The 27,910-nt window shown below is 39.5% G+C and overlaps 1 protein-coding gene across 6 annotated transcripts in view; it reads left to right on the top strand.

Moving 5' to 3' along the window:
- The first annotated feature begins 3,959 nt into the window (after nt 1–3,959).
- Nucleotides 3,960–27,910, top strand: part of LOC124166509 (tumor necrosis factor alpha-induced protein 8-like protein) — a 242,900-nt gene continuing 218,949 nt past the window's right edge. For 2 of the 6 annotated variants that reach the window (XM_046544051.1, XM_046544050.1), the window contains exon 1: nt 3,960–4,073. The gene's annotated coding sequence lies outside the window, so the exon portion shown is untranslated. Of the gene's footprint in view, nt 4,077–27,910 lie in introns of all 6 variants that reach the window. The other 4 variants (XM_046544047.1, XM_046544046.1, XM_046544049.1 and 1 more) reach the window with 2 other exon arrangements.

The raw sequence follows: 27,910 nt of genomic DNA, 5'->3' as shown, positions 1-27,910 counted from the left end.
TAGTTACCCTTGTTCAACCCACGCTCTACACTCCATGGAATGGAAGGGAAGGACAAACCTTCCTCTACCATTCCTGAAAACTCCTTTGCTTTCCATCCATCTACCCTGCATTAAGGGAAGGGTAGGCCTATACTTCTTCCACCCTTGATGGGAACTTCGATTACCATTTGACTATCCTTTGTTCAACATCTATTGAGTGTAAGGGAAGGGTAGGGCTATACTTCAATTTACCCTTCCTTGGGACTCCTTTCCCTACCATCCGACTGTCCTTCCTCTACACTCAATTAGCGGTAAGGCAAGTAGGACTATCCTTCGTCTATCCTTCCTTGGACCTTCTTCTCTGTAAAAAAAACATAAGCAGGCTTCAGTGGATTCAGTAGGGCTATACTTCATTTACCCTTCCTTGGGACTCCTTCCCCTACCACCCAACTGCCCCTCCTCTACACTCTCTTAATGGCAAGGCAAGTAGGACTATCCTTCCTTGGAACTTCTTCTCTGTAAAAGAACATAAGCAGCCTTCAGTGGATTCAAGTCCACGTGAAGGGTAATTTTTTTTCTGTCGTCTAATTTTAGAAATCACTGATACAACTCATCCCCATTCGTTTAATTTAGGTGCTTGGAGATTTCTTTATTTTTATATTAGTTTATGGATATTTATATGTAGTGAGCCAAATGTAATTGCAACAGTAAAAAGCATTTTTTTAAGATGGCTTGTCCACGTAATGAGATGGGGGAACACCAGCATGATATCGTCATCATCTTGAGTTTTGCCTGTCGGCAGGTCCCTTATGCCAAATCTATTTCCATTATTTCCTGTTTCCAGCCATTCTTTTTAGCCTCTACCTTTTCCCATCTTTAAATTGTCAACTAACAGTCCGCATGATAAAACAGCCTTTTAACTGTATAGTGTATACCCAACGTATAAAATCTTTTCAGGCTTAATTTAGTGGAATAATGCAATATCCATGATTAAAGTGCAAATGGTAATATCCACACCATTTTATTTATCACTTAACCGACCATGGTTTCGACACTTGGTGTCATTTTCAAGGTAATCCAACAAAAAACTCTCTCGGTATACATACCCAGGCGGAAGTAGGAGGTGGGGGGCGTGTGGAATTGGAGTGAGGGGTTGCAACAAAACATAAATAACAAAGGTTAAGCTTCCCCATGACGTCAAAACCCTGACCTTCACTCACGCTCCTCTTGTTGTACGTGTTCTGGTTTCGGCCTTCACTCATTTGTTCACCTGAACTGTTTCCCCCTCCCACTCCCCTCACTCCAATTCTATATGAAGTAGAAAACCACTATTATTTTTTTATTGCCTAAATTGAAGGATTATTACTCCTGGAGTACGCATTTCAAGCTTGTAGATTTTCGGTATAGCGATATCTATTTTTTAGAATTAAACGAAAAGTGGAAGATTTCAAGCGTGCAAAAACGGGTCAGCTAAGTAGGAATGCTGGGAAAATTCCGTGTGACGTATTTCTGGTTCCAGCTGTCGCCGTGTGAGGAAACCTTGGGGTGAGCCTTTGAGCGCTGATACGACGCAGACTGCTGGCAGAATAACTTCATGAGCACAAATACCTGAAAAGTGATTCTTCCTATTCTTCCTGACCTTTTGTCTTCAAAATTGGTTACCTGAAAAATATTTTTTATTGTTTAACAATATTTGTAAGAATGATATGTTTTATGTTTACACAAATATTACCTACGTGGCCTTTTTTTATTATTACGAGGATATGGAACTGAATGACTTCTTCCATTCATGTGTACCTCATGTCCTGGGCTAATAAAATTTTAAAATTATTATTATGTATTGGCATCACAGTTGTCCCAGTGTCTCAACCTTAATCACAAGGTCACTGAGATTTCTTGATTGATTTTTCTTTAGCCACAATGTAATACACAAATTTTGATAATCGTATGCAAGAAACGTGATGCAATAGGGTAGTTTCCTTCATCAAAGAAAACGAAAGGCATTGATTGCGATTCGTTACCCACCATTAGTGTATTTATATCCATTGATTCCATTCCATCATCCATTGATAAGTGCAGTGGTATCATCAACATATTGAATAGTATTAGGGCTAACATTATAGGTTAGGTCATTAATATAAAGAATAAAAAGGGAGGGCCTGATGTTGACCCTTGAACAATACTTGCTTCATTAATTCTCATTCAGAATAATAGAGTTTTGTGCATCAATTAATGCAAGTTTTTTGCTTGCATTTATGGAGGTAGCTAATTAACTAATTCAAGCTTCTCTCTGTAATACCATAGTACCCCAGTTTTTATAGAATTAGCTCATGGTCAACACAGTCAAAAACCTTGATCAAGTCACGAGATATGGCCATGATTGGATTTGTCTATTGCACTACAAATTTGATTTCCAATCTGTATTAGCACTGTGTTGGTGGAATAGTGTTTCGTTAATTCATGTTGAATATAGGAAATGTAATAATTAACTACCAAGTGGTTCATGAGATGAGAATGTGCAGCCTTTTGGAATATTTTGGAGAACGTGTAGAGCAATAATATGTATCGCCAATTACTTGTGTTTGTTTTGTGTCCTTTTTGTACATTGATTTTACATCAGTGTCAATTTTAAGAAGCCAGGAAATGTATCCCCTCAATGTTGAATGACTGATTAATGAGATAGGTTAAGGGGGAAGTGATATCACAGCATTATAACCATTAAGTGCTTCATCATACCCAGCTGAGACTTTACTTTTCGGGGCGGAAATGATGTGAGATGTTTCATATGCAGTGATGGAATCATATATGTATTGAATATCTGAATAGGTTCCATTATTTTTCTGAATTATTTCTTTCAGAACATATTATATTTGAAGTTTTTCTCCCAAAAAGTACAGTCAGTAGCTTTTACTTGGGAGAGATTTTAAGTTCTAAAGTAAATAAATATGATGTAGGAAATATCCACAACCTGCAAATGTTGGATAAAACTCTGAAGACCCCTTGCACTTCGAAAATTAGGAATTTTTAACCCACCATTCAGTTTTATTTATTTTCGTTTTTTGTCCCTAGTTATGGATACCTCACCTTTATTATTTGTTTTCTAATGTCTGTACGATGTTAAAGCTAAATTACTCTAACTTGTTACACTGTAGTAGGGTTTTTTTTTACATGTAACAGAAATAATTCAGGGGGAAATGAAAATTTGAGTATGAAAAATTAATTTTTTATTTCACATATTAGCTGTGGAACTTAGGACACAGCTAGAAATTAAGGCTAGAGGGGGTTAAAGGTGCAACTATTATTGTGGGGTCTGGAATACCCACCAGGGTAAGCGGGAGGAGCCAAGGGCCCTCCCCTAGAAAGTTTTTAAGATAAATGGTTCAAAATGGTGAGTCTTATGGTACTCTGAGGGATGTTTTATTAATTATTACACTAGCCTTTAAGATATATTTATACAATTAAGTAAAATTGATGAAATTAAAAGCATTTTATAATTATTATAATTGATAGATAGTTTAAATAAGACCTTTGAAGCAAAATTATATTATACCATAAAATTACTTCAGTTAATATTTATTTAAGATAAAATAATTATTGTTTTGAATAAATGAAACAGTTTTAAAAATCATTCAAATTTTAATCAAAGAAACGACAAAGTAAGATCAACTTACTTCAAAATTGATCAACATTGAAAACCTGAAAAAGCAAGTCCCGTTTTTCTTTTTTTCCCAAGTTAAGTCCCTGTCCCAAGTATGAGCTACTGGCTGTAACACCATTACTGGAATACACCTGACTCATCTCCGATTTGAGTCCATAAAAGAATTTCAATTTTGCCGCCCAGATTTTAAATGTTTCGAATCCCTCGCCAGGTAAGTATCCGTAGTAGTATTGCACTTTGGCCAGGAGATGGCAGGCGCAGAGGAAGGAGCGGCGAAATGAACTCACCGAAGGTCCTCTGGCGGACTGGGCGAAAAACTTTCATTCGCTCTCGCAGGTCGAAAGCAGTAGTGCCGTGGAACTGTGTGTGTGAGTGTATGACTGGAAGTGTGCTGTGTCGGAATCTCTACCTCTTTCAGCTGATTCTACACTAGCTGGTGGTAAGTAATTTCTGTCAATTTTGTTCGGATATCGGTGTTTGCAGGTCAAGTACTACTTTTACGTCTACAAAGTTAACCCATGCTACCTGTTGAATTAATAGTGGGCCCTTCTGTTTACTGGTTACGAGTGTTGCAGACGACCAATGTCTGATATTTATTCCCACTCTTAAGTTAAATAATACTTCAATGAGTGTCTCAGCTTGGTTTAAGATTGGAAAGTTTGGTGTTGCTATGGAGCAGTTGTGGTTCTTTGTTGCAACGGTCGGTATTCTCGAGCGTCAGTTGTTTGAAAGCAGGAGCAGGTGTTCTTTGAAGTTGCACATGGTCCCCGCAGGTATTCCGTACCTCCCTTGAAGTCCGCGCCCTCTGGGCTATCGTAGCGATGCGTGCCCGGGGAATATTTTCTACGGAGCAGACCATATCATCCGGGAGGCGTGCTATGATTGGAGTCGATGGTAGCCTATGGTTTATGTCCCTAATTAGCTTATTAGGTTTCTTGTGCCCAGGAATTGCGTAAATGTGCTCATTATCCAAGTAAGGTTTATTCTCTCCCTTGTCCTGTCGTCCTTGGGCGTGAATCATTCCGTCTCTCGGATTTCTTCATATTTTTTTCCCGATGATCTCATGATGATGTGCAATGGGGACGTCGAAAATGCAAGTTGTTTAGTGCTTAATCCCAAGAAAAAAATCGTTGGAGTTGGTGTTTCACATCACAATTTTATTTTGGTTGGAAGGTAACAACTACCTGATGATTTGAGTGCATTCCTCGTTTGTTTCTGCTAGAGGTGTAACTCGCGCATTCTTGACAACCGTTTTTATTTATTTGGTTTCTTACGTTTTAGCCGGTGTGGTTGTTTTAACTTCGAGGAAGCATAATTCGGTAGATTTAAGTGAAATAACGTTTTTAGGATAGTTTGAAATCATTTTAATGACAGCAGGAAGGAGAAATTGTGGAGTTCTACGTGTTTGTTTTGAATTGTTTTGAATCGTCGTTGTATACGTTTGGCAGGAAAATACATATGTAGTGTTTGCAGATGGACTGCTGTTCGTATTGGATGAAGTTGGCATTGTATTTCGTTAATATTTTGTAACTGAAATATTAAAGTTATTGTTAGCGCTCCGACTGTATTGTTCAATATTTCATTGTTCCGTGAAAAGAAATACATACATACCGGCGTTACCTAATGTTACCCTATGTCATGTCGCGAGTTTCGCGTCTTTTTGGTCAAAAATATTATTTTTATTTGAATATGTATCACAGCTGGTAGTAAGTGTTTTTTCTGTTGACAAAATTCTGAACAGTCAAGCGAATCGTTTTGGCGATTCGGTTGAAATCTTTGTCAGTAGGAGATGGTAATGATGTAGCCGTGCGATTTAGTTTTGAATGGTCATTGGGTACCCGAGGCAGGAAAATGTAAATTGTTGATAAGTGAAATTCTGCCCTCATTCTATGAAGCTGTCATCTGTGTATTGTCTCCGGAAGGAGATATCTTGCGGTTCGCGTGACGTGCTAGTTTTTTTCGAGTAGAAATTGTACTTTTTTTTAAACATCCTATGATTTTATTTGTCTGCTCAAAAGTTTAGGGTATGTTGTCATCACTAGAATTATTAAATATAAATGAATTCACGAAATAATTTTTGGGTATGAGTTGGAAACATTTACGCCTTAGACGTAAGCAGGAAGTTGTTTGCATTTTAATCTAATCGTCTTTCAGTTTTATTATTTGCTTATTGACTGGCTCTTAGAGGTCTTTACAACCTAGGATGCGTAAATTTAAACCGTCATGTGATCAGTATTTCTAAGAATACGTTAAAAGCATTCTCATGGCAAGATAAGTGAGAATTGTATATAATTTGTATTTGTTTCGAATCGGGGCATGACTGGGTTTTCGCATGTTTACGCAATGCATTAATCCCTGCAAATATGTACGTGCCTGGGAAAATGTGCGGAATTAGAATACTGGTTATATCCTGGACTTATTCGTGCCGTTTATAGGTGTTTACACGGTGCAATTTTCAATGTGTTCAAGCATGTGTACGCGCGGGTCGTAAACGCATCGTGTGAACGTGCCTCCGATTTCGAAATGTGTCGAGTTAACTGTCATCTTTCTTTGTCATTGCATAACTTTGAAGCGATCAATCCGTTGCCAAAAAAATACGGGACGTGAGGGATATGCAATCTCTGTAATATTTTTAGCGTTAACATTGGCGAAGATGTATCGGGTTTCACACCGGGTGATGATTACCATCTCTCATTTCTGCGTTTCGACTTGCGATATGGTGACCACCTTTAGAGATCTAGGAATCCATGTCGTCGCGTTATGACTTGAATACTTGAATCCCTGAATATGATATGAAGCATTGGTCCTCGAAACGTTGGAAGGAGAGGTGGAAAACCTCACCCGGTGAAAACCCGAGATATTTTCGTCAACCATGAAAGCCAGGGAAAACATCAGAAATCACGTAAGCGTCAACAATTGATTGTTGGCCTACAATACACTGATTGTGAGTGTATAATATGTTTTGAATTCGTGTTTATGCCTGGTAGCTAAGCTTAATATGCATTGTTGAAATGGAAGAAAAATGAAAACAGTATTTTGATTTTTAAACACATAATGAAACAAAGTTGCGAGTGGTGAAAAGGTGTGCCATTACTAAATAGGCGGTGTGTTTTTACCGTTTGTGAATCTACATCTACATATTACCCCGCTAGCCGCCTAGGTGTGCGTGTGGCGGGGCTTGTCAAAATACCATCCGTATCCAAATAACAAGTATAAATGGGATGCTCTGACGAAATTACTCCTAGCATTTATTAAGGTCCCTCATAATTCGAAGGAAGACGAATTCCCATACCTAGCCGTTTGGCAAAATGTCTGTCTCAATTTATCGTTTCTTGCTGACCTGGAATTGTATTAGGTTTCTAAAATTATTTGAGAAAACTTCACGCAAAAAATTCGCCCGGTACGAATTATTTCATATTTTCCCAATATTATGTAGGTACTCCGTGTCGCATTGGAAGATATCTGGTCTTAATGTTGCTCAAGTCAGTGGCATAGCCAGGAATTTCGTTCGGGGGGTGGGGGGTCCAAAAACAGGGGGGAAATTTTTGAATAACAGGGTACTAAGTAATGGGTTTAAAACTAGTTTTAACACTTTTCATAATCGAAAAAACTTCATTTGGTAGAGAAATATTTTTTAATTCATGATTTTTCAATATTTTGTTTTCTTTCATCTAGGAAAATGAGTGTGTTTTTGTAATTCGGGGGGGGGGGGGTCCGGACCCCCCCCCCCGGATACGCCACTGGCTCAAGTAAATCCAAGCCTAGAGCCTAGCTTCCGAGTTTTCCAGCCTAATTCGTCTTATGTGCATCTGTGATACGCTTCGAGGAAGCCCTTTATAATGTTATGTGATGCGAGCTTCTATCGTTCTGGTCGCTCTGTTTAAAGCTCGTTCGCCTGCCGTCTACCCAATTCCTGCCCTACCCTACTTACACCCGATACCGTGGGTGATTCAAACGACCTCCGCCCGCCTCTGCGTATCTGGGATATCCTCTTGACGTGCAACACCGAGCGACAGGGCGATGCTGAGGGATACATCATCGGAGGGCGAGCCTTGGGTGTCCCAGACGGAAAAATTCGAAGCATTTGCACGGAACTGCCAACTTTGTACGCAGTCACGCGCATGGGTCCAAGGCTATACAGGGTGACCCATTTATCTTGACCAGTGGCGCAGCGAGGGGGCGGTTTTGGGGGATAAACCCCCCCCCAGAGCCCAAAGAAAGTTTAATCCATTTTACTTAATGGATTAATAATACTTACAGAATAGTGTTAGGATTAATCAAATATCTCTCATATAGCGATAAAACTAGTCATTTTGAACCATTAATCTTAAAATTTTCCGGAGGAGGGCCCCCGCAACTCCTGCGTATCCTGATGGGTATGCAATACCCCCCACACCCCTTAGTATTAGTTGCGCCTAAAACCCCCCCTAGCCTTAATTCTTGGCTGCGCCCCTGATCTTGACCACCCGAAATAACTTTTTGTCCAGATGCAAATTCAAAAATTTTTCAAGCAAATGTTCATTTGCCGCCAGGGGGACATTAATCAGCATGATTGCCTTCCTTTTAGATTTGTTATTTGCAGCATGAATATTACAATATGAACAGTGGTATTTCTTTTTTAAATGGCACCCTATATTTTTTATTCCACAATTAAACGGACGATGGTTGACTGAATGACTGGTGTGCATTTTACTATGTTTTCATTTGTTCACTGTCATGGTCAGCAAGTGGAGTAGTTCACTTACCCGCGTACCTGCAATAAGCGCTAGTGAGTCAGTCATTTTTCATAACACTGTGTATATGTTAATGGTCCACTGTGCTACATTTTTGAATGAGTCTTTAGGAGAGGAAATGAATTGCCGAATAAAAAATACAGGGTGCCATTTAAAAAAAGACACACCGATGTTCATATTTGTGTAAATAACAAAGTTACAAGGAAGGCATTCATGCTGATTAATGTCCCCCTGACGGCTAATGAACATTTGCTTGACACATTTTTGAATTTGCATCTGAACGAAAACTTATTTAGGGTGGTCAAGATAAATGACCCTGTAAAGACCGAGGATGAAATTCGCTTTGGAAATATATTTGGCTATCCCGGGATTCGAGCCTGGATCTCCCTATTGCCGGTCAGGTACGCTACCAGTGACATCTACTAGCCATCGTCTTCCAAGGCGAATATTAGGCTTACAATTAGTTTTACTCCTTGTTCAACACACCTTGGTCGTATTGTTGCAGTGTAACTGGTTGCACGTCTGACCGGAATTCGGCTGCTTCGGATTCGAATCCTGGCTGAAGCAATTTTTTTTTCATCGCGAATTTCAAAATTTGAGTACGTAATTTCATAACATTTTTTCAGCGAAGTTTATCAACATAACTTTCCGATGGTTTTCAAATGTTGCCAACTTTTTTTTCCGTCCGTCAGAGCTCCAATGATGGCTGACTAATGATAATTTCATGCAAAAATTTTCCACGACAGCTCCAAGGATGGGAGTTCCATCCCTTTTTCCATCAGTCAGCATGTCCCATGTACCGTCGCTGAAAACATCGCTAGTATCGTCTTTCAACCAAAATGAACGCGAAGGCCGCTAACAGCAATAGGGTAGTTTCCTCCATCAAAGAAAACGAAAGCCATTGATTGTGATTTGTAACCCACCATTAGTGTATTTATAATATACAAATTATGTGGTTTTACGAATCCCAGTTTAGACGAATGTTAATGGTCAATTTTAACCTCGTATGAAAAAGGCCAGATTAGCGCCCATGCGATGCCACTCCAAGTGACGTCACAGGGACCTAGTTTCTATACGAGTAGATAGGAGTTTTACATCGTCTGAGATTACCAATGCATGCATGAGGCACAGAGCTCAGGGAAACATGTCTTAATAGTCACGTATTAAAATTGCCTATGGTCGGAAATTTTCCATCGTTTGATAGGGCATTAATTATCCTTATTTAAGCCAAGCACTACCTGCTTTCATGGTACCCTACGCTGCCGCCATGCTCGGCATCAAGCAGCATGCATTGTGGCGGCGTTCATAGCCTCGTACCCAGGTGGCCTCACACAGCAGCAGCCAGACGTCATGCGGGCTTTTCCCAGCATTCATACTTAGGCGTCGCTTTTTAACGCGCTTGATAATTTTTACTTTTCATTGAATCGCGAAAAATAGATATCGTAATTTAAAAATCTAGAAGCGTGGAATACGTACTCAAGGAGTAATAGTAAATAGGCAATAAAAAAGTAGAAAACCACCCTATTGATTCTCCCGCCAAGTGTGCCCTGAGGAGCGGCCGCCAGAAAACTCGCCGAATTGCTTCAGCATTAACAAGTCTGGACCTTTTTCCGATAAAAAAGATTTTTTTGTTAACGCACCGTGGCTGGAGGAGAAACAGTGTGAAACGTTATGTCCATTTCCATTCAAAACAAAAAGAGAAACATGTTGACTTCTGGATGTTTTCTTATCCATCACAACGCCCGTCATCTCATTGTCAGCGCTGATGCAGCCCAACTTCCCCTTGGGCAATTTCAATGGGACATTTTCGATCACGAGTCGTGCAATGCCGACCTAGTGCCGCGTGGCTTCCATCTTTACGCTAAAATGAAAATTATTCTCGATGGCAAGTGTTTTTGAACGGGCAATGAGCTTCAGGACAAAATTCATTAGAAGTCATTGGAGGCAACATCCGATAAAGAAGAGGTATAGGTAAGCTAGTCCACAGGCACGACATATTCCTCAATCACCGCGGCGATTATGTCGAAAGGATACTAAAAGTGTCATAAACATTTAGCAATGAAATCGGTTTGAACCAATCTCTTCGTCTTCTGTTCATGACCCGTCGAAGGAAGAAAAAAAACAACCCCTATCGTATCGTATCTCGTACGGACTTTTTTAATTTTCATCCGATGGAAGGCAAACGGAAAGTAACCGGAAGGCAATACCAGTGGATGTATTAAAAACTTTGAAAAAAATATAGAAATGAAATTTGAACGGGAAAGAGCCGGAAAGCAATCGAATGAAAGAAATCGAATTTGAAAGTCGCTGTGCGGGAAAGCGATGGAAGGCAATCGGAAAGCAGCTTTGTTCGTCGATTGCTTTCCTTTTGGTTTAGGAAGGAGTACTTTTTTATCTATACATTTCAACACGTGTTCAAAGGAGGGCTAAAACATTGAGCAGGTAGAGCAATGCAACTCTTTGGGCAGCACATTAGAGGAAAACGGATGCAGCAGTAAGTACATCAGGAAGGGAATTGCGTTAGGAAGGGAGGCGTTGATGAAACATTTCTCGGGATACCCACCGGGTGTGGTATTGGGTTAATTCTCCCAACGTTTCAATGGCTGAGTCTGCCATCGTCTTCAGGGGTTAACTCATAATGGTACTTTTTTACGGTACTTATTTATTTATTTATTCATATCCCTGGTTGCCGTTATTGTTGTGTGCGGATGTAGCGGTTATTTATGGCATTCCAGGCACTGCTCAGTTGGAAGCCTTTATCTTTGTTTAAGCTCTTCTCCTTAAGGCTAATAGCAATTGCCTCCTTTACAATTCTATCCCAATAGTTATTAGTGCGGCACAAAACCTCCGTATTTTTGGAGTCCATCCGATGACCGAGGTCCAAGCCATGCTCCGCTACCGCAAACTTTAGTGGATAAAACAGGCGTATGCATCTTTCATGCTACGTTAGACGTTTTTCGATTGTGCGGCCGGTCTCCCCAATGTAAACGAATGTAAACAATGTAATGTAAACTTTGGAAGAATTAACCAAATGCCACACCCGGTGCAGTGGCGCCGACTCCATGGGGCCTGAGGGGGCCCGAGCCCCCTCAAAAATTCGTTATGGGTGTGAGGAAAACTATGTCAGGCTTTTCGATTTTCCCTTGAGTGTCCAGATATCGAGATTCGAGTTATCAGGGTTCTAATGTTGATCGTATGACTCTTCTAAAATGCTTAAAAACTTAAAACTCACTACTTATAAAATTTCCCCGGGCAAGATCCCCGGTTTGGGCACCCCCAATATTTTTTGTAAGTCGGCCTCCCTGACCCGGTGGGAATCCCGAGAAATTTTTCATCAATCTATACGCCGGGAAAACCTAAAATTTTAAGGGAGGCGTCCATGAACAGCAATGACATTATAGGAGGATCGGTAGGTAAGAATTTGAGGTGAATAATTTTAAAGAGTCTGATCTGGAGTGTATACTGCATTACGCTGCGGAGCACACTCAAGAAAGAGGGCAGGTGAATACTGTAGGCATTCTAGATGTGGGTGCGGCGGAGAGTGGATAAGGTGAAGTGGACGGAGTGGAAGGGGAGCGACAAAGTGGTGGGCGGCATTTATTTAAGTCCATAATGGTTCAGGTGAAGAAGGATTAGGGTGGTTTCATAGTATTTTTTTAATGCCTAATTCGAAAGATAATCACCCATGGAGGACGTGTTTCACGCTTTTAGATTTTTAAATGACGATATCTCTTTTTCGCGATTAAATGAAAAGTGAAAATTTTCAAGCGCGCGAAAACGCGACGGATAAGTGTGAATGCTTGGAAAACCTCGAGTGACGTCATTCTGGTTCACGCTTCCTCCGTGTGAGGTAACCTTTGGGCGCGGATATTGTGCGCCGCTGCGATGCAAGCTGATAGCAGGTAGCGGAGTACCCTGCTAGCAGGTAGCGCTTGGCTTAAATAAGGATTATTAATACCCTATCAAACGAAGGAAACTTTCCGACCATAGGTAGTTTTAATAGGTGATTATTAAGACATGTTTCCCTGAAGTCTGTGCCTCATGCATGCATTGGTAATCTCAGAGGATGTAAAACTCCTATCAACTCGTATAGCATCTAGGTCCCTGTGACGTCACATGGAGTGGAATCGCATGGGCGCCAATGTGGCCTTTTTCAAATGAGGTTAAAATTGACCATTGCCTTTCGTTTAAACTGGGAATTCTAAAACCAGATAATATGTATATTATCAATACACTAATGGTGGTTAACGAATCGCAATCAATGCCTTTCCTTTTCTTTGATGAAGGTAACTACCCTATACTCATACCTTTCCGTTCGGCAATATGTTTCTCTTAATTTATCGTTTCTGTTGTGACCTGGAAATGTAATGCGGTTCCGATATGATATTCTCCGTGTTTGTATGAAATATATCTACTTATATTCTCAGTTGCTCAAGCAATCTAAGCCTAGCGCGCAGCCTCTCTCGACTCCCGGCCTAATTGGTTTAACATCTGTGTTACGTTTTTTTTCGCTCGTGGCAGTTGACGGATCGTGCAGCTTTCCTTTGGATTGTTTTTTGAAGTTCGCGGATTAAGACTGGAAGTTTTAATAAGGATCGCAGAGAAGGCTCAGGAAAACGTTAGGTAGAAATTGGAATTTCACGCATATTGAGACACAGTGGTCCCGATTTTTTTCTCACTGAAAATTTGTCGTTGAGAGACAAGTGGATAGCATGAACGGAAATGGAAAACCTCGAATAAAATATATGGAACAGGTAAAGAAGGATGTGAGGAAGAGAAGAAATACGTATGTGTGAAAAGATCAGCTAACAGAAGAATAAGGTGGTTTCCTATTATTTTTTTTTCATTGCCAAAATCGAAAGATTATTACTCCTGGAGTACGCATTTCACGCTCTTAGATTTTCGAATGACGATATCTATTTTTCGCGATGAAACGAAATGTGAAAGATTTCAATCGCGCGGAAACAAGACGGCTATGTAGGGATGCTGAGAAAAGTCCGTGTGACGTCATTCTGGTTCCAGCTGTCGCCATGTGAGATGACCTTGGGGCGAGACTTGGAGCGCTGATACGACGCAGGGTGCTAGCAGGTAGCAGAGTACCCTGCTAGCAGGTAGCGCTTGGGTTAATACACTAATGGTGGGTAGCGAATCATAATCAATGCCTTTCGTTTTCTTAGATGAATTAACTACCCTTTTGAATTGAAATCTGCGTCCAACCTCATATAAGATTGTTGGCCACTGAAGACGATTGGTCATGTGTCGTAGATGGTGTTTCTACTGTGCCGTACTGCGTGTACCTACTCTACTGCTGACAACAAATATTTAATAAAATAATATCTTTTGTATTATCCCCAAAATTTCGTCTTCGGCGTCATTTTTTTCTCTTCTCAACGACTTTGTGTTCGCTAATATCTAATACCATTAAATCATAGCGTAACTATTTTTTTGTGTTCAATAATGGTCGCAATTTTGTTTTCATTTGCTATTAATAATATTTTTGATGTAGTTAGAAGATCGTGCATAAAATGTAAGTTGTCTTAACGGAGCGAATATACGTCACACGGTGCAGCGAAGTTTTATGCTTCATTTTCATAAGAGACAATTATTTGGCTTTAGAAATCTGAGTTTAAACGAATGGCAATGGTCAATTTTAACCACATTTGAAAAAGGCCAGATTGAAGCCCACGCGATGCCACTCCACGTGACGTCACAGGGACCTAGAGGCCATACGAGTAGATAGGAGTTTTACATCGTCTAAGATTACCAATGCATGCATGAGGCACAGAGCTCAGGGAAACATCTCTCAATAATCATATATTAAAATTGCCTATGGTCGGAAAGTTTCCTTTTTTAATAGGATATTAAAAATCCTTATTTAAGCCAAGCGCTACCAGCTAGCAGGTACTCTACGCTACCGCAATACTAGGCAGTAAGCAGCCTGCATCGTTGCGGCGATCATAGCCTCGCACCCAGGAGGCCTCACTCAGCAGTAGCCAGGCCAGGCGTCACACGGACTTTTCCCAGCATTCATACTTAGGCGTCGCGTTTTAGCGCGCTTGAAATTTTTCACTTTTAATTTACTCGCGAAAAATAGAAATCGCCATTTAAAAATGTAAAAGCAGGATATGCTTACTCCAGGAGTAATGATATTTCGATTTAGGCAATAAAAAATTATAGGAAACCACCCTATTATTCGGATCATGTCCCGTATCAGTATTCACGAAGTATTTTAGTATTGTGATTATTTCCTATATTTCGGTATATCGTCCTGGTCTAGTTCCTACAATCGGACTCATTGTCAGATGTTTTTCTCACCTCTCGACCGCTCGGCATTCCACGTTTAGCAGTCTGAACGTCGCGTCGTCTGCTTTTGTTGCCGTGTGATGTATGTCGGATGAGGCCAATGACAGGTGCGTGTGACGACGTGTAGTCTAAAAGAGGAGGTCCCTTCAGTAAAAGGTAGGCTATCGATGGAAAGATAAACACCTGGCTCACTAGAAAGCAGAGTCCTCTGCATTGCACTCTAAACACTATTCCGTCACTAACAAGGGGAGACCACGTACCTCGCTCTGCCTTTTTCAATGCCGTGTTTTTTATCGCATTCGGAATGGCGAACATATCTCTGAACTTTTTTAGCGGTTCCATTGAATGGGCCTTAGTTTGACTGCATTTCGTTAATTTCCGATCGGTATTTTTAGCAAGCGTTATATAATCCCAAAATAGCGCCATTCCTTCAACAGGGTCTGTTGGTCTAGTGGTGAGCGCGTCTGGCTCTCACCTGAGGGGACCGGATTCGACTCGTCGTCCAGACTGGGAAGTTAATTATAAGTAGTTTTCATTTTGATCATACGGTGAAAAGGTTTTCACTAATGTTATTTACAGCAAGCATAGGCATGAGAAAACATTTTTATCATCACAATGGCGTTTAGGTATTTAAAGCAGTGTCATTTCGAACGCGGAAATATATAGACTAAATTTTCAAGAACATGCGGAAAAAATGAACTGTGGGCAATAACTGTGGCTTTCTTTAATCGAAGAAACTACATTTGTAGGTGATCCTTTTGTTATTATGATGGAAGGCTGCGGAAGATTTTTGGAAGCGGCGAGCACAATACACATTTGGCGTAATTGTTGATTTTAAATAATCAACTTTTATTCCATCCTATTTGTTAATTGAATTAATATTTCGGAATGACTCTGTTAGTGTGTAGGTACTTGAAGTTAACTTCGGAGTAATGTGAATTACAAGCGCTCCAGAGATATGGTAATATATACTCGCTTTGTCTTCTGGTTTATTACATCTGCACGCATATTGCTGCTCGCCGCGGGCCTTAAAGACATGTGCTCTCGAAAGAAGTGGTTTTTATATTAAATCTGGAAGTTGATCAATATAAGCAATACGAAATATAAATATTATAGCGCACACCAAACCATGCTAGTGTAGTCATCTTATCTCCGCGCCCAAAATGATACTGCTTAAACGCCGTTGTGATGTTAGAACGCATGATGATAAAAGAATTTCTCATGCCTATGCTTGCTGCAAATAACATTAGTGAAAAACTTGTCACCGTATGATCAAAATGACAAGTACATAATTCCCAGTCTGGAATAAGTGTCGAATCCGGTCCCCTCAGGTGAATGATTGTGTGAATGCCCCCAAGTTGTGCATGATTGACACCAAACGGAAATGGTGCATTTATGAATTTCAAAATAACCAATCTGCGTTAAGATATCCGGGCATGCACTGATCGCCTAAAGTTATAACCCCTTGCCGGCATTACTAGTAGGAACACGGGACCAGGGGTACCAATTATTTATCACTATTTTCTCACGCGTATTATGTTTATATTTATTCAGATTAATTAAATTTTCCATTTCGGGGGGGTTAGGGTCGGGTCCGAGCAGACTTTCTGAGGTGCCGCAGGCGCATAAAAAATTGTCCCGGTAGCCAATGGCCACCACTACCAATGTATTCAAAAATAATAAAAAATAAAAATGACGGATGTTTGCGTTGCTTGTGTAGTGTGATGTTTGTGAGAAGAGGAAGCTTAAGATGTAATTGACTGTTCGTAAAATTGAATGACCAAAGCTAAAAATAATTAAAAACAAAACAGTAGAGAAAAAAGGTTACTTACGCAACAATATTTTTGTGTTTTAATTGCCAAAATGGCCTTTTTTTTATTTTTTTTGGTGTTTAGATTAACGTCCTTTTCAGTTTTCGATTTTATAATTTTTTGTAAATTTTCCTTTTTGATTTTATAACTTATCTTATTGTTTTTTTTAATGATTTTAAATGTTTTATATAAAAGAACGTAACGCAAGAAGGAAAGACATACGAAAGACTCATAGGCGAGTGATATGCTTAGGCAGTGTATGTGTAGTTAGTAAATTTTCAGGGTCGGATTGCCCCTCCCTTATATTCGCCCCAGACCGACTATCGACCGTTCGCGAATGACTCTCTCTATGTGAATGGTGATCGGCATCATACGAATGACCGACTTTTAAATCACTCCTGTTGCCTTCTCCAATATGAGGTGGTTCCCTTGCCTGTGGGTTTCCGTCATCACGCAGTCGTCTGCGGAAGGAGGAAAGCCACTGGCCACTGATAGAGCCAAAGGAAGAGGCGGAACTCAAAGCGGATGAGGACTGATAACGAGCGCGACTTTCCCCGAACGGAAAAGGAACGATGAATTGATGAGTGCATTCAAACCGAAGTCTTGAAACGCCATCTAAACAGTCTCCCAAACTATTTTAAGTCTTTCGAAGAAAAATTATATTGCAAATTTGATTTCCGCGTTTGAGTTTCTATACCATTTTTCTTTTTGTTGCAGTTGAAATATTGCCCTCTTGCCATATTGTTCGTTCATCATCATCACTGGTCAACTATCCTAGGATTGGTTTGACGCAGCTCTCCACTCAGTTCTCTTATCAACTAATCTTTTCACACCTACGTATTTCTTCTCTTTCACATCCTTCTTTACTTCATCCATTTGATCTTCATCATTCTTCTGTAGCACAATATATCGAAAGACTTTATCCTTGCTTTTTCCGCTGCGGTCATTGTTCATGCCTCACTTCCGTATAAGGAGCATACTCCAAATGTAGGTTCTTATAAATTGTTTCTTTACTTCCACATTAAAGTTTCCCGCTGTAAGCAGGTCTCTCTTTTGGTGGAATGCTCTCTTCGCCTGAGCTATTCTGCTGATAATTTCTTTCTTACTTCTCCCATCACTAGTTACTAACTAACTAACTAATGTTCGCTATGATTTTATTAAAACGCATTTCCAACGTATGGAGCGAATGACTGAGGACTGATTTCGGTCGATTACCGTGGAAGCGTGGTTTGCATTGCCTCTTGGGGCGCATTTTATATATCAATACGACCTAATAAATCCCTCTGTTCTACAGTCTATTAATTTAATCATTTTATTGTGATCCCTTCTACATTAGTACGACGGTTAACGAAGGATATGTGTCACGTCGTCTGAGAATGCATATTCTACGAATTTACTAAATAAATTTAGCATATCCTTGCTCTCCCCTCCTGTAAAGATTCCCGTTCTAACCCTCCTTACTTATTGGAAACGCTGCACTTTTTATCGTAACCACTGATCACGAATCTGGCCACCCTGCGCTGAATCCTATTGATTGCAGATATCAGTACGACCTAATAAGTGTCCCACACGCTAGCAGCATACTCCAAGTGAGGGTTTTTGTTAATGAAAATGGCTCGCTAATTGAATGTTAATTTCAATGTGGATTCTTCTTTCCGCGTAATCGAACTTTGTAGTTCGGAGAGTGTAATTCTATCGTTAAGCATGTATGGCTCACAGCTTTCCGCGTGTTATTTTTTATTTTAATCCACCGTGCATAATTTTCGCGTGGGTAGGCAGTTAAAAAGTTTCCTAGTTCTCGAGGGTCGAGAACCCCGAGTTGGAAATTCGCCGGAGAGAGTTTCATTCTACCCCGCACCGCCACCCCACGGCAGGCGCTGGGCAGGTGGAGACAAAGTTCCAATGTGAGTTGTTGCCCTTGTTGGAACTCCGGAAACCAGTCCGAAATACTTCGCTTAAAAAATGCCTGACCCTCCAGCTAATGGAATATAAGGGACCGTGTTCAGCCAAGTGCGTACCTTAATTGCCTTGAAAATTGAATCATGATATCCCAGAACAGGCATCGGCGATAATCCGGTTTGAAGATCCGTTAAAAGCGTTCAATTCACACAGCTTGCATTGAATGGACTATTTATTAATATTGGAATATGAATGAACACTTTTTTGTGAGGACTGGAACAAAGAAGCTATTGTCAAATCGATTAAAAGGATGTTGACACCCTTACCGATGCCCAAATTGACTTTTTCAGAAAAATTGTCACTTCGTACGCTGGACCATAAGTCTGCAACTCATTACCATCTGTTGTTAGTACAAAATGGCGGTAAATCTTAATATTTTTCTAAAGAATGAAATAATTGGCTCTTCACGTATCCTACAATTGTAGACATAATAAGTAGTTCGTTAATACAAACCTTATTATAAATGGTATATATTTTGTCAAAGATAGTTTTTGTTAATGCTGATATTATTTTATGTTACTTTTTTCCGCTACTTATACCTCTCCAATTTCTTCTCTATATGCACGGAAATGCATGGAAAATTATTTCAAAATGATGGTACAGGTCCGCCATCTAGGTTACCTAAAGCTCCTAATATTTAGTTAATGTCTTTGTTTGTAAATAATATTACATTGTATTGTATTGAAAACCCGAAGTACGATTTCTGTTTTTTTCCCAAAAGGTGTCTTCTCCCAGGATTCACGGCTAGAGCTGGCTTCATATGGAAGAAAAGTTTATGAAAAAATTGACTACCGCCTAGCGGTTAAATATTTATTAAGGTTTTTCATTTGGTTCTTCAAAGTCGTGAAGATTGTGTGCACTGGCTCGTATCATGTAAAAAAATACTGCATTAATAAATATTAAACGAAATAATTCAATTCCGATTTCATTTTATCATTTAAATTATATGCATTTACACCAAATGTGTAAAGCGTAAGCACCTTTAAATATGCGAGAGGAAATGGGTCTTGCACTGAATTCAAAGCTTTCTCATAATATAGCTGACATTTTTGGGATTAAAAAAAAACTCCAAAATTGTGTATCGTAATATTCCTTTCTTCCAAAGGAAAATGTACTGATTATTTCGTTGATATTTCTTCATAAATAATATAATAATATTAATTATATATTGTCCATATTATTCACAAACAAAGACGTAAACTAAATATTAGGAGCTTTAGGTTACCTAGATGGCGGACATATGTTTAGGTTAAAATCGTTATGTAATAATTTTCCATGCATTTCCGTGCATTGATTTATCGGAAAAAATAACATATAATACCAACATTAAAAAAAAACAATCTTTGACTAAATATGCCATTTATAATAAAGTTTGTATAAAAAAAACTATGTCTACAATTGTAGGATAAGTGAAGAGCCATATTTCATTCTTTAGAAAAATATGAAGATTTACTGCCATTTTGTACTAACAACATATGGTAATGATTTGCAGGTCGAACGCATGAAGTGACGATTTTTCTGAATAGGCCTCGGTAAGGGTGTCAACATCCTACGAAAATGCCTTTTAATCTTTTTGACACCAGCTTCTTTGTTCCACACCTCACAAAGAAGTGTTGATTCATATTTCTTTTTTTAATTTCATTTGTTTCTTTATTAAATGCATTAGTGTGGCCTGTGCGCTGATGATTGAGTGAATTAGTCTGGACACGTTGCTTTAATACATATATGAGAAGATAATTGCGATTATTTATCACCCCCCGTGTGTCAGTTTAATTTTTCTATACCAATTTCAGAATGGAAAGGATTTTTGTGTGTTCTTTGTGGTATCAACTCTTCTGCCTTTTACGGGATGTTTCTTTTTCCTGTGTTCGGCGTTAATTTCAGTATTCCACTTGGTATATAGGGGTCAAAACGAGGGTATGATGGCACCGCGGTTTTAATTTCGAGGGAAACAAAATTAGCTTTCGCATTCCCAGCCAGAAAATGGAGAACATGCGGCTTCTCTCCAGCGATATTAATCGCTATGGGTCAAGGACGGAAAGCCCTCTATAGTGGTAATGAGAGAATGAACAGAGAGAAGTATATGTGGCTTTTGTATATGTTGTTTGTTTCCGCATCCTATGCTGAAAGACCTATACATATAGCGTTCCTCATTTTGTTGGCAATAAAGGTCTTATGGAGAACACTGTTGCCAAACCACCCCTATTAGCATCCTGAAGGTTTAGACCGCCAAGTTGTCTCTCCTACTATAAAAAAACACGTTTTTGCTCTATTTTCTGCTTCATTAACAGTAAAATTCTAAAACCATTGCCGAAACATGAAGACGGAAAATTTACGATAAGCGCACCAAACCTTCAAATGAATGATTCGCGAGTACACTTCGTGGAATGGTGACATGATGGAATTAAAAAGAAACTTTGTTATCTTCCACACAGTATGTATTGAGAACTCTTTCGGTTTCGACCTTTTCAGGTCATTGTGAAGACGTAATAGAAACATTCTTTTACCTCTTGATAATGTCGTGAAAATGTCGTAACCAGTGGAGTTTTCAGCTAATACTGTGTGGAATATAACAAAGTTGATTTTTGATTATAGCACCAAACATTATTTATATAGTTCAAAACTCGAGAAAAGAACAAAATTAATCCAAAATGACTGACTGACTCGCTACAAAATTAGTGCAATAAAGTATATATAGGGTAGATTTCCAATGTAGCATAATTGACATTAAATTATAAAAAAATTGGCAACCCGCGCACCACCCAAGCACCCTCCATCCACGAAGAGAATTTCTTCGACGTGTCTGCCCGTGGAGAAAGTAAAAATGACAGTCGTCTTAGAGGGTGTTTTGTTCTTTTTGTTTACCCTTTTTTCTTTGAAAATTAGGGCAATTGGTGTTTGGTGTATGTCACTCAAAGGCGTCCCACCTGCTTAGTGGAATGCTCCCTGGAACTTGTATACTGTTCCGCGTTCGGTGTGTGAAGCCTTTGTGCCTGAAATTCAAGAGTGTCTTCGACTCAACGCACTCTTTTGTTTTCTCAAACTCCGTAAAATTCCTTTCTATTCTCAAACCCCTCCTTTTCTCCTCACTACCTTCATACCTTAATTGCATTGCGCTATTAATCCCTCGCTTTCCTGCCGGTGATTCAAGAGTTAAAATTGTTTTCTCGAAGGGAGCTATATCTAGGCGTTTTGCAATACTCTTTACTTTTATATCTTTTCCATTATTCCTTTGGAGTTTCTCTAGAGAATGCGTTCAATTTTCATTATTTGATGAGTTCGTCTTAATTCTTACCGGGAAAGTAAGAGCCTGGATGTTTTTGCTTTAGAATATTGAAAGTTTTTATACTACTCTTGGAAATGGGTTGATTTGATGAGCAATTTAAGTATCTATGACATTTATTTGTCATAAATATTTCTATTTTATTGTTAGCGTGCAACAGTTTTGATATTTTTGTGATAATGCGGCTGAACTTTTGAACTGAACTTCTTTTATGTGTTTAAACTTATTTTGATACTTTGATATTTTTCTTTGTTTGTGTTTCCACATGTATCGGTTAGCAACCTCACCAAGAGAGTACTTCTCTCAGGTTCCTTTTGTCATTGTATTTTAGCTGATGCTTATTCATCATCATCATCTTGTGGTGTTCTGCCTGTCAGCAGGTCCCCCGCGCCAATGCTGTTTCCATTCTCTCCTGTCTCCGGCCATCTCCTTGAGGTCTCCATATCTTCCAATTTTTATGTTGTCAATGAACTTCAGCCTTCTCCTTCCCCTTCTTCTGACCCCTTCCACCGTTCCCTCCACAGCTACTTTCATAATTCCATTCCCTCTCATCTAATGTCCCTGCCAGTTACCCTTCCTTTGATCAATTTTGTCCATCAACGTTCTTTTCTCATCTATCCTATTTAACACCTGCTCATTCCTAACTGGATCCGTCCACCGTATTCCCTCCATCTTCCTCCAAACCCACATCTCAAACGCCCCAATCCTGTCCCTGTCTCTCTTCCCCATCGTCCCAAGTCTCCCATCCATACATAAGCACACTCCACACACAGCATTTCACCAATCTCTTCCTCAATTTTAATTCCAGTGCCTTGTTACACAAGGCTCTCTTCTTCTGCTTGAAAACTTCTTTCGCCATTTCTATCCTTCTTTTTATTTCTCCTTTGCTTTTCCAGTCTTCAGTTACCGGTAATAACGAAATATTAACAATCCAAATAACGTTAGATAAGAAAAATTTAATTGTAGCACCACGTAGGCGTACACTTGCTCATTCCTAACTCGATCCGTCCACCATATTCCCTCCATCTTCCTCCAAACCCACATGTCAAACGCCACAATCCTATCCCTGTCTCTCTTCCCCATCGTCCAAGTCTCACGTCCTCTACATAAACACACTCCTCACCTAGCATTTTACCAATCTCTTCCTCAATTTTAATTCCAGTGCCTTGTTACACAAGGCTCTCTTCTTCTGCTTGAAAACTTCTTTCGCCATTCCTATCCTCCTTTTTATTTATCCTACACTTTTCCAGTCTTTTGTTTTCAAAGTTCCCAAGTAACTGAAGCTTCTCGCATTCTATATTTCACCTTCTTTTGTCTTAACCCTCATACCATTACATTTCTCACTTTTATCACTTTTTTGCTATTATTTATGTAAATGAATGAAATAAAATCGTATATTATGCATTATCGTAACTTCTGTTTGAAGTAGATTCCTAGTTGCAAACGTTCTTTGTAAGTCACATTTACCTCGGTCACCGAAATTTTGTACAAAGTAGGTCGGCGATGCATAAAAATCTGTGGAATATTCAAAGTATTACCCTAATTTTCTGTCATTTTTATTGTCCAAATACAGATTTCTCCCCTCCCTGGTATTTTGTACAGATAGCAGCATGAATATTGGTACTTCTATCGGCTGTGGCTAAAAATGTTATCATCAGCGCATGATCTTATTGGGAACGATGGTAGCCACAAAACAGGTTGCTCTTATTGGCTAGTTACTCCAGTTATTCCAGCACGTATGTAAACAAGTTCATATAATGTACCTTTTTTGGGATAATAAAACAAATTTATTATATACTATGATATTATTGTAATTATATTATACTAATATTATTACTTCATATCTCATATTTTTGTAAATCATGATACTCGGGCGTTGTAATCTTGGTCGGTGTTCTTCAAAATCTGCGGAATATACAAATTATCATCAAATTAAATCTGAAAATATTCCACCAAGTGACACACCCGAAGAAGTTTATTTCACTGTTAATATGGTTAAAGTAATAATACGGTGGCATCGTCTGCTGAAATGTGCAAGTGGGCGAAACTCGTGGATTCCTCGGCTTTTGCGTTAAAAACCAATTCAAAGGAAATATTTGAATGAATGAATGAATTTATTACTCCAACTTGAATGTACACTTTTTTTTAACAAAACAAAATTAATGGAGCTTTAGGTAGCTTCAATTGCTAAAATAAAAAACCAGCATGGAAGCTACCATCTTAAAAAATTAAATTCAAGGCAGGCCCGAAAACAAAATGAAAGTATTTATAATTTTTGAAGCATTATCATTATGAAACGTATATGTGACAGTAACTTACAATAAACAAGAACAAAGTATAATATATGGACAGAACAAAATAAATTTCATTTTTCTCCTTTCACAAAAATATAAAAATAATATATAATAATATTTATGTATTCACAAACACATGAAAAAAGAACATTTATATTATCATGGGATAACAACCAATCTTTGGCCTTTTTACAAAATTTATTTATACTCTTTAACTCTTTTATCGAAGAAGGTAATACATTAAAAATCTTCGGCCCCACGTAAAGAAACGATCTTTTAAATAAAGAAAGATTAGGGTTAGGAACTAGAAAATTAACATTCCTACGTCAGTTATAACCAAGCTCGGTTCCAGAAATTGCTGGAAAACTACCACTTCGCAAAAAAATAACTTTAAAGTTTTATAAACAAACATGTACCTAAATGGCAACAACTTAAGACTAACAAATAGGGGGTAAGAAGGCTCAAAACGATTTTTATTAGCAATTATTCTAATTTTTAATGATATTTTCAATTCCAAGCATAAAATTAATTAGATTATCTAATTTCCTAAGCGTCCTGGGACTTTTTTAAAAAAATGATGTTTCTGTGGAACTGTTTGCAAAGCACCGCCTGCTTTTATTAGGCCTAATGGAATTCACTGCTTCGGAGGAGGGAATGGCTGCAAGTAGGACTGTCCACACGCCGCCTCCTGGAAATGCCACCACTAATGAAATTAATCTTGTTAAGGGTCAGACGTTGGAGGGTGGGAGGATGTGCCACTTCCTATCCGTTACAGCTGCCCTCGCACCGAAGATATCTGGATGGAGGCGATGTCTCCTTATAATCTAGATTATCCCGCAAAACGCCCCCAGCTCTGATGATTGTAAACAATAGGCACGGTGGAGTTACTGAGTAGTTACTCCACGAATATTCCGCCGCTACAATAGGGTAGTTTCCCCCATCAAAGGAAACGAAAGGCATTGATTGCGATTCGTTACCCACCATTAGTGTAATCATAATATACAAAGTATTTGGTTTTAGAAATCCCAGTTAAGACGAATGGCAATGGTCAATTTTAAATTCATTTGAAAAAGTCCAGATTGGGTCAATGCGATGCCGCTCCACGTGACGTCACAGGGACCTTATACGAGTAGATAGGAGTTTTACATCGCCTGAGATTACGTATGCATGCGTGAGGCACAGAGCTCAGGGAAACATTTTTAATAATCACCTATTAAAATTGCCTGAAGTCGGAAAGTTTCCTTCGTTTAATAGGGAATTAATAATCCTTATTTAAGCCAAGCGCTACTTGATAGCAGGGTACTCTGCTACCTTTTAGCAGCCTGCATCGCAGCGAAACACATAACCTCGCCCCAAGGTCACCTCACACGGAGACAGCGGGAACCAGAATGACGTCACAGGGGCTTTTCCCAGCATTCATACTTAGCCGTCGCGTTTTCGCGCGCTTGAAAATGTTCACTTTTCATTTAATCGAGAACAATAGATACCGTAATTTAAAAATCTAAAATCGTGAAATGCGTACTCCAGGAGTAATAATCTTTCGATGTAGGCAATAAAAAAATAATAGGAAACCACCCTATTGTTGTCGTTCCGCGCGCTTTAAAATCTGATTTATAAATCGCCACTCGCGGCGCTACCAGCGCTATGTCTTCAAAGGGATCGGCTTTTATTTTTTCAATGGCTCGTAGTGTAGCGCATATTTGCATTTCGCACACTGAAATTAGTTAACAATGTTCACTACTCGCCGCGCTGACGGGAATTGCGATCCGTATTTCACGGTGATATAAGCCGTAATAGAGATGTATGATCTTAGGTTTTCCCGGCGTATCAGGCGCAGAAAAGTTTCTCGGGTTTTCCGCCGGTTGATGTTTTCCATTTATCCTGGGAGAAATGGAAAATATCAACCGGTGGAAAAACCGAGAATCTGTTCTGTAATTATAGATGTTTACCTGAATTTGAAGTCCTGATCAGGTGATCCATCGAATTCGTAACCTTTCAATGATATTTTCCTTGCAATTGAAAATATTATATTAGAAAACTAATAACAATGAATGGATCGCTTTGCACTCACAGTCAGCCCTGCGATGTGGACATTTTTGAAAAGTTATTAAAATTCTACCTCGAGTGGGAACTAAAATCAAGATTCTATGGAACGGAGTTGTGCATACCCTTTGTTGTCCTAAAGGATTTTTGAGTCCGTCGCTGGAATTATTGTCGCTCCGTGCGTAACAAAATCAGATTTCAAAATCGCCACTCGCGGCGCCACCTGTTGGGTGGTTTCCTATTCTATTTTATTGCCTAAATCGAAAGATTATTACTCCTGGAATACGCATTTCACGCCCTTAGATTTTCGAATGACGATATCTATTTTTCGCGATTAAACGAAAAGTGAAAAATTTCAAGCGCGCGAAAACCTGACGGCTAGGTAGGAATGCTGGGAAAAGTCCGTGTGACGTATTTCTGGTTCCAGCTGCCGCAAGTGAGGTGACCTTGGGGCGAGGCTTTGACCGCTGATACGACGCAGGCTGCTAGCAGGTAGCGCTTGGCTTAAATGAGGATTATTAATACCCTACCAAACGAAGGAAATTTTCCGAACTTAGGTAAATTTAATGGGTGATTATTAAGAGATATTTCCCTGAGCTCTGTTCCTCATGCATGTATTGGTAATCTCCGACGATGTAAAACTCCTATCTACTCGTATAACATCTAGGTGGCTGTGACGTCACGTGGAGTGGAATCGCTTGGGCGCCAGTCTGGCCTTTTTCAAATGAGGATAAAATTGACCATTGCTATTCGTCTAAACTGGGATTTCTAAAACCAAACAATTTGTATATTATGAATACACCAATGGTGGGTAAGGAATCGCAATCAACGCATTATTTTTCTTTGATAAAGGGAACTGCCCTATTCCACCGCGGTTAATGGCGATAGTTACACTGAACGAGATACAGCAGCCTACTGGCGCCGCCGAAGAAAATGCGCGCGAAACGGCAACAGATATACTGCTTAATGGCCATGTTCTTGGGCCTACTTTAATGTAGTCCCCTTGAATTCGTATACGCACTTGCTCACTTCTGTCTCGAGTTCGGAATAATTGAGTAGTTTCGTCCTCTATGCATTTACGTAAAAGTTAACCTTTGTGTGGGCTTTCGCGGTTTGGTGAAGATTCACCGTAGATGTTTAAGGGATTTGCACCGCGTGTGTCCTTCTTTGTAGGAAACAGTTTCGCCGGCATTGCAGCTGCCTTCTTCAGGTCGATGAAGTGCAAAGATGTTGTTTCGGCCGTCTGTTATACTCATCCGTCGGAATCATGCGTCTTCTCATTGTTCCGTATTCCCTGGCGTTTTCCTCTTTCCTTTTCTCCCGAGTCGGGTCGAGCACCCTTCTTCATTGAGTGGAATAGTTGGGATCCATGTTCCCTGTTGATGATTAAATACAAAAAATATATAAAATAAATATTGCAGAAGGCATCCATAATTATATCTAGATCATTTGTAGTCAAGCTCATTTTTATTTTAACTTTGATCTTCCATTGTTTTTGCATTGTTGAAATTGATTCATAAACACCCAGCTATGGGATACCTACCACGCAAAAACGCTCAACAATCGCCCACCGAATCAAATCCGCTCCTCTAGTAGCCCAACCATACGAATCCGCTCAGCTGGCAGTGTCCGGAGCATAAAAGCTCACCTCCAAGCTTGGAGAATAGGAGATGAGCGTTTATGCTCCGGACACTGCCAGCTGAGCGGAATCGTATTGTTGGGCTACTAGATGAGCGGATTTGATTCATCGGGCGATTGTTGAGCGTTTTTGAGGTGCAGGTATCTTATTGGTTCTTAGAATCTTGACGTAAATTGCACTCTCTGCACTCGCCATTTTAGTCATCGTT

This window comes from Ischnura elegans, chromosome 10 (assembly GCF_921293095.1).
Source record: "Ischnura elegans chromosome 10, ioIscEleg1.1, whole genome shotgun sequence".
NCBI lineage: Eukaryota > Metazoa > Arthropoda > Insecta > Odonata > Coenagrionidae > Ischnura > Ischnura elegans.
This window is presented reverse-complemented; position numbering and strand designations above follow the sequence as displayed.